This window comes from Nicotiana tabacum, chromosome 15, assembly GCF_000715075.1.
Source record: "Nicotiana tabacum cultivar K326 chromosome 15, ASM71507v2, whole genome shotgun sequence".
Taxonomy (NCBI): Eukaryota; Viridiplantae; Streptophyta; class Magnoliopsida; order Solanales; family Solanaceae; genus Nicotiana; species Nicotiana tabacum.
In genome coordinates, this window is record NC_134094.1 from 135068911 (window position 1) to 135077083 (window position 8173).

At 39.9% G+C, this 8173-nt stretch overlaps 1 long non-coding RNA gene across 1 annotated transcript; it reads right to left on the reverse strand.

Moving 5' to 3' along the window:
* Positions 1–5950: 5950 nt before the first annotated feature.
* On the reverse strand, positions 5951–7029 carry LOC107775988 (uncharacterized). The gene is made up of 2 exons (XR_001645855.2): positions 6593–7029; positions 5951–6485 (listed from the first exon to the last, which is right to left on the reverse strand). It is a non-coding gene; the product is annotated as an uncharacterized LOC107775988 (long non-coding RNA).
* Positions 7030–8173: the final 1144 nt, after the last annotated feature.

Sequence of the window (8173 nt, forward strand, 5' to 3'; positions counted from 1 at the left end):
TCCAGATAAATCAATTAGTTATTTTAAGCTAAGAATGCAACATGATTGTTAGATAACCCGTGATCCTGGAATATTATCTCCCATTGATTTTTATTTAAAACTATTTAAGTGTTGTGTTGATTTCTAGTAAGTCTTTACTTGATAGTCTTTAGGTAGTAAATTAGACAATTATCTATTTTATAAGAAATCGCTTGAATCGATAAGCTATTTGAGTTTGAATTAGTCAAAAGTTAATCATAAGTCTTCATGGGAACGATACTTTATTCACTACTCTATTACTTGACGACCGCGTATACTTGTGTGAGTGTGTTTGGTCGCAACAGCAAGCCTGTAGGATAATTCATCCACCGTTTCAAAAATTTCAAAGGGTCCGATTTACCTAGGGCTAAACTTTTCCTTCTTTCCGAACCTCATTACACCATTCATAGGTGAAACCCGGAGCAATATTCTTTCTCCAACCATGAATGCAACATCATGAACTTTACGGTCGACATAACTCTTTTGCTTAGACTGAGCTGTGTGAAGTCAATCCTGAATAGTATCGACCTTATCCAAGGCATCCTGTACCAAATTGGTACCCAACAACCGAGCCTCTCCCGGTTCAAACCAACCAACTGGCGACGGGTAGCTGTTATTATAGGCAAACTTCGCAATCTGAATGCGCGAAGCATATCCTCCAATATTTGAATAGTGCGCTCGAATTGTCCGTCCGTCTGAGGATGAAATGTTGTATTCAACTCAACCCACGTGCCTAACTCACGTTGTACAACCCTCCAGAAGTGTGAGGTGAACCGCATACCTCGATCAGAAATGATAGACATGGGCACACCGTGAAGGCGGACAATCTCGCAGATGTAAATCTCCGCTAACCGCTCTGAAGAATAGGTAACTGCTACTGGAATGAAATGTGTTGACCTGGTCTGTGGGAGCCCAACAACAAAATCCATAGTGATATGATCCCACTTCTACTCAGGAGTTTCTAACTTCTGAAGCAAACCACCAGGTCTCTGATGCTCGTACTTAACTTACTGACAATTTAGACACCGAGCTACATATCCAACTATATCCTTCTTCATTCTCCTCCACCAATAATGTTTCCGCAAATCTTGATACATTTTGGCAACACCCGGATGAATAGAATACCGGGAACTGTGGGCCACCTCAAGAATTAATTCTCGAAGCCCATCCACATTAGGCACACAAATACGACCTTGCATCCATAGAACTCCATCCTCCCCCATAGCAACTTGCTTGGCACTACCGTGCTGCACAGTGTCCTTAAGGACAAGCAAATGAGAATCATCATATTGTCTCTCTCTGATACACTTATACAAAGAAGACCGAGCGACTGTGCAAGCTAGGACCCGACTGGGTTCTGAAACATCTAACCTCACGAACTGATTGGCCAAAGTCTGAACATCTGCAGCTAATGGACTCTCACTAACCGGAATATATGTAAGGCTGCCCATACTCACAGCCTTTCTACTCAAAGCATCAGCCACCACATTTGCCTTCCCAAGGTGATACAAAATGGTGATATCATAGTCTTTCAACAGCTCCAACCATCTCATCTGCGTCAAATTAAGATCTTTTTATTTGAACAAATACTTTAGATCACGATGATCAGTGAATACCTCACACGAGACACCGTAAAGGTAATGCCTCCAAATCTTCAGCGCATGAACAATGGCTGCCAATTTTAAGTCATGAACAAGGGAATTCTTCTCATGAACTTTTAACTACTGTGACGCATAAGAAATCACCCTGCCATCTTGCATTAATACTACACCGAGCCCAACGCGAGATGCATCACAATACACCGTATAAGATCCTGAACATGTGGGCAATACCAACACTGGCGTTGTAGTCAAAGCAGTCTTGAGCTTCTGAAAGCTCAACTCACACTCCTATGACCATCTGAATAGGGCACCCTTCAGGGTCAATTTGGTTATGGGGCTGCTATAGATGAAAACCCTTCCACGAACCGGCGGTAATAACCTGCCAAACCTAGGAAACTCCGGATCTCTATAGCTGAAGTAGGTCTAGGCCAATTCTAAACTGCCTGAACCTTCTTAGGATCCACTTTTATGCCTTCTGCCGATACAACATGCCCCAAAACAGCAACTGAGTCTAACCAAAATTCTTATTTTGAAAATTTGGCATATAACTGATTATTCTTCAAAGTCTGAAGCATAATCTGAAGATGCTGCTCATGCTCCTCTTAACTACTGGAGTAAATTAAAATATCATCAATGAATACAACCACAAAAGAATCCAAATAGGGATTGAACACTTGGTTCATAAAATCCATAAATGTTGTTGTGGCATTTGCCAGCCCAAAGGACATCACTAGGAATTCGTAATGCCCATACAGAGTCTAAAAGGTGGCTTAGGGACATCGGATACCCTAATCTTCAACTGATCGCAACCAGACCTCAAATCAATCTTCGAAAAAACCTTGGCATCCTGAAGCTGGTCGAATAAGTCATCAATTCTTGGTAACGGATACTTGTTCTTGATAGTAGCCTTGTTCAACTGCCGATAATCTATACACATCCGCATTGAACCATCTTTCTTCTTTACAAATAACACTGATGCACCCCAGGGTGAGACACTAGGTCTAATGAATCCCTGGTCAAGCAAGCCATGTAACTGCTCCTTCAATTCCTTTAGCTCCGGCGGGGCCATACGGTATAGTGGAATAGAAATGGGCTGGGTGCCCGAAGTCAAATCAATACAGAAGTCAATGTATCTTTCGGGTGGCATCCACGGCAAATCTGTAGGAAATACATCTGGAAACTCAAGGACAACTGGGACCGAATATATATAAGGAACATCCACACTTATTAACGGATACTTGTTCTTGATAGTAGCCTTGTTCAGCTGTCGATAATCTATACACGTCCGCATTGAACCATCATTTTTATTTACAAATAACACTAATGCACCCAAGGTGAGACGCTAGGCCTAATGAATCCCTAGTCAAGCAAGTCTTGTAACTGCTCCTTCAATTTCTTTAGCTCCGGCGAGGCCATACGTTATGGTGGAATAGAAATGGGCTGGGTACCCAGAGTCAAATCAATACAAAAGTTAATGTCTGTTTCGGGTGGCATCCCCGGCAAATCTGTAGGAAATACATCTGGAAACTCACGGACAACTGGGACCGAATATATAGAAGGAAAATCCACACTGGGATTGCGAATATAAGCCAAATAAGCTAGACAGCCCTTCTAGACCATACGCCGAGCTTTCACATAAGAGATAACCTTGCTGGTGGAATTGCCAGAAGTCCCTTTCCACTCTATTCGAGGGAACCCCGACATGACTAAGGTTACCTTCTTGGCATGACAATCCAATATAACGTGATAAGGTGACAACCAATCCTTCCCCAAGATAACATCAAAATCTACCATATCGAGAAGTAGAAGATCTGCGCTAGTTTCAAGACTTCCCATAGTAACCACACACGAATGACAGACATGACTTACAACCATAGAATCTCTCACCGGCGTGGACACGTGCACAAAAGCACTCAGAGGATCATGAGGCATAACCAAATATGAAGCAAAGAAGGAGGACACATAGGAATAAGTAGATCCTGGATCAAATAGAACTTAAGCATCTCTATGGAAAATTGGAACAATACTTGTGATCACGGCATCAGATGACTCGGCCTCAGGACTAGTTGGAAAAGCATAAAATTATGGCTAAGACCCACCACTCTAAACTACATCTCTGGGATAGGCCCTAGATGGCTGACCTCCACCTCTAACAGTCTGACCTCCACCTCTAACTACCTGACATTTATCCCTAGCTGGCGGGCGGGCGGTGGAGCAATCGGTGTTGGTATGATGGCACGAGAATCCTGCTAAGATCTACTGCTCGACAACCTAGGGAAATGCCTACTGATATGACCAAGGTTCCCATACTCATAGCACATATCTTGATGCAGTGGCTGCTAAAGTTGAAGCTGACCCGAACGGGCCGGATAACTGCTGTAGTGGTAGTACACTGATATGAGCTTAATATGCACTAAATGTTGGTTGCCCAGAGCATCTAAGGACCATGAATCCCTGAAGCACCGTGAGATGTCTGAAATGCTGAATAAAATGGCCTGGGAGGATGACCTCTACCATAATTACTCCTGGGATTTGCTTCTGGCGCGACCTCGGCCTCGGCATATGCCGCTAGTTGCAGCTGTCACTGGGGCCTCCAGCTCCTGTCCAACTGTAGGTGTAGTGCGTGTTCTCGCTATTTGCGGGAGAATAAGAATAGAAGAGTTCAATCATCAATGATAGAATAAAATCGCACGACATATAAGAATAGAAGTGAAATTATTCCTAAACTCCATAGCCTCTGAGAGATAAGTACAAACGTCTCCGTAGTGATCATTTAGACTCTACTAAGCTTGTTTGTGACTCGTGAGACTTAGGTAACCTAGTGCTCTGATACCGACTTGTCACGACTCGAAATTCTCACATTTGGGATGGTGATGGCGCCTAACATTTCACTTGCTGGGCAAGCTAACGTTACAATAATTTAAACCATTTTTAACATTTCATTTTAATTAATAATAAAGAAACCAAACAACTGGAATGAAGTCTGAATTAAAGTGAACAAACCAAAGTAATAACGATATAAAAATACCAACCCAAAACTGGTGTCACAAGTGCACAAACTTCTAGAATAATACAAATAAGAGTCTGAATAAAAATAAAGTTGTCTGAAAGAAAGCACACAACTAAGATAAAGTGAAAATGGACTTCAGAGTTGCAAACACTGTGCAGCTATACCTCAAGTGTACAATACGCTGCTGGGACTAACTCCGTAACTGCACAAGTAATGCAGAGTATAGTATGAGTACAACCGACCCCATGAACTCTGTAAGTGCCGAGCCTAACTTCGACAAAATAATAACGAGGCTAAGGCATGTCACTTACATTACCATTTATACAATAATAATAATTATTATTATTATTGTTATAGGAATAGAGATTGTCACACCTCCTTTTTCTCGAATGGGGGATAGGGGATAAGAGAGTTTTCCAATTTAAGTGACATTAATCGAAATGAGATTATTTATTTATTTACAGAGTCGCCACTTGGAATATTTATGGTGTCCTAAGACACTGGTTTATTTTAAATCCCAAATCGAGAAAATTTTGACTCTATTTAAAGTCTGCGAAAACCAGAAGACCGGGTAAGGAATTCTATTAACCCGGGAGAAGGTGTTAGGCATTCCCGGATTCCGTGGTTTTAGCACGGTCGCTTTATTCATACCCGGCTTAATTTATTTATTTAATTACTTATTTTAGAACCTATGTACATTTACTTTTTTACCGCTTTTAATTATTGAATTATGGATTTATCTTCGAAACGGATCACATGTGTGTAAATCCACTTTATTTGGGGCGCTAAAATCATGTCACGCGAACGTGTACATAATTAGTCACGCTTTATTAATTTAAAATTGTTTTGCCAAAGTCGCGCGAACGCGTACTTTAATTTATTAGTGAAAGAACATAATTATGTCACGCGAACATGTACATAATCACGATAATAGATTAAAATGCGCTTAAAGCATTCTACGCATATTCATGAACTAACTAATTAGTTTGCTTAAACATTTGGGATTTCATGTGGACGTCGCAATGGCACGAACATTCAAAGTGCTTAAGACTACGTGAATAATGGGAAAATTAAACGAAGTAGTAAGTTGGAACAAAAGCCTTGATTCCCAGGAATGAATTCACGTTGAACAAACAGTAAAGATTTGTCAAATGTGATTGAATGTTTCTTTCCAAATTAATGTTGGTTAGGGGAAGCTAATACAATTATGGGTTGTGTTTGTCTAAGGAAGCACATGAGATCTCAAGTAGACCAAGTGCAGCTCACAAATTTTAGATGTGCTGAGCCTCTCAAATCTGAACTTGTTTGTGTTCAAACACTCTCAAATCAATAACCAATTGCATCAAATCAAAATTAACAAATATACAACCAAATGTGGAATGAATTACATGTATGTCTATAGATATTATCTAAAATTGACCACGAGTCTCTAACTAATGAGACTAACTACCTAAACAGTGATGACCCACCAATCTTCCTGACCTTCTACACTGATTTCTTAATTTGCAACCACCAATAGAAGACTGTTATCATTGAATCAATAAGACGTGCCATGTGAAACAGAACGAGATCCCGACTATAAAATCAAACACTTGAGTTAACTCCAGAGTTTCATTGGATCAATTAATTCTCTAATGGTTATGCTATAATCTCAATTAATTTCAATATCAGAAATGGTATGAACTGGAATTCAAACTCATCAAAAATTAAATCAGTGCATGGACGGCAGTAAGTATGTATACAAGCTGAATCTGTGACATGGCATTAAAGCATTTGGACGATTTCACCTTAGAGTTTCAGCTTCAAACAGTCAGTTTAGAATTAGATTATAACAGAACACTCACATGTAGACAAATCTGGCAATAAAGCATAATGAACATGTGAAATTAGACATGGATACAATGGGCAATTCGATCATTATTTATACATTCAAAGGAAAAAGTTCAGGTGAGCAATCACATACCTATCGGCATAATGGAGACAGATTTTGAAAAGCCAAATAAAGGCTAGAATCCGTAAGGATGAAGCTCAGCAAGGCTGATCTAGCAACAGTCAGCAGTGATTAGCACTTCCAAGCTCAAAACAATCTTTCAAATCACAGAAAATGTGCCGCAACAAATAGAGGAGGAAACAGCTTTTGAAATCTCTTTGTTTTAATTTTTTGCTTTTATTTTTGGAGTATTTGTTTCAGATCCGGGAAATTTGTATTTCCAGAATTCCTAGCTACTAATCTGCGCTTCTAACTGTGTGTGAGTGAGATGAGGTGAGTGTAGGAGGTGAGGACGAGAGAGTGGGGGGTGGCGGCTAGGTTTGGTCTAGAAGGACTGGTGTCCATCTGTTCTCTCTGCTAGAGGAGGGGTCTTGGGCGACGCTAGGGTTAGGAAAATGGCGGAGGGCATCCGATCCACTAGGGTTAAGGGGAAGGGAAGGTTTTAATGAAAATGGGAAGGGAAAACGACGTAGTATTTGGGTGATACTACGTCGTTTCATGGTCTCAGTGGTTAAGGATTTGGACCGGGTATTGGATAGTGGGCTGGGGCGGACAGATTTGGATTTTGGGCCTCAAATTAAATGGTCCAAACGACATTAAAGACCCAGTAGCCTACTCTTTTCTTTCTTTGTATTTTGCAAGACTAATCAATTTATTTAACATTCCTGATTCCAACAAATTTGCAAAATTAACCTAATGACCTATTTTTCTACAATTAACTAATTCATTTAGCTAACAAATGCATGTAGAGTTACTAATGTATTTTTTGGTATTTTAGTGTTTTACAAATGCAATTAATTATGCAATTAAAATCTAAAAATGTAAGAATTCAAAAAAAAATTATATTTTCTTTAGGATTTAAAATGCAACTTAAAAATGCATCAAACATGAATACGTACAAAGCTAACTAAGCAAAAAATATAGAAAAATAATTTAAAGCTATTTTTTAGATTTTTTAGGAGTAATTTATATTAGGGCAAACATTAGGTGCTCACAGAGGTAAGACAGGTAGTCATATCAACAATCAATTATTTCTTTTATCATTATATTGCGGTGTGCAACCTATTCCCACAATATAATCCTTCAATTAAATTTCATTGCGGCGTACAACTCGATCCTTCAGTATAAACTTTAAATAAATTCTATTATTGCGTGTAACCCGATCTCACAATGTAAACTTTTAATTAATTCCATTGCGGCGTGCAACCCGATCTCACAATATAATCTTTCAAATAAATTCCGTCACGACGTGCAACCCGACCCCACAATGTAAATGTAACGACTCTGTCGGTCGTTTTGAGAATTTAAGTCTCGTTCGGCGGCATAAGGCCCTGAGCAGCTTCATATTATGTGTATTGACTTGCGTGCATGGTTAAATTCGGTTACCGGATGTTTTGGAGTGATTTGGGACACTTAGTCCCTAAAACGGAAGCTTAAGTTTTAGGATTTTGACGGTAGTCGGAACTATGTGAAGACGACTCCGGAATGGAGTTTCGTCGGTTCCATTAGCTCCATTGGGTAATTTTGCAATTAGGAGCGTGTCCGGACTGTAAA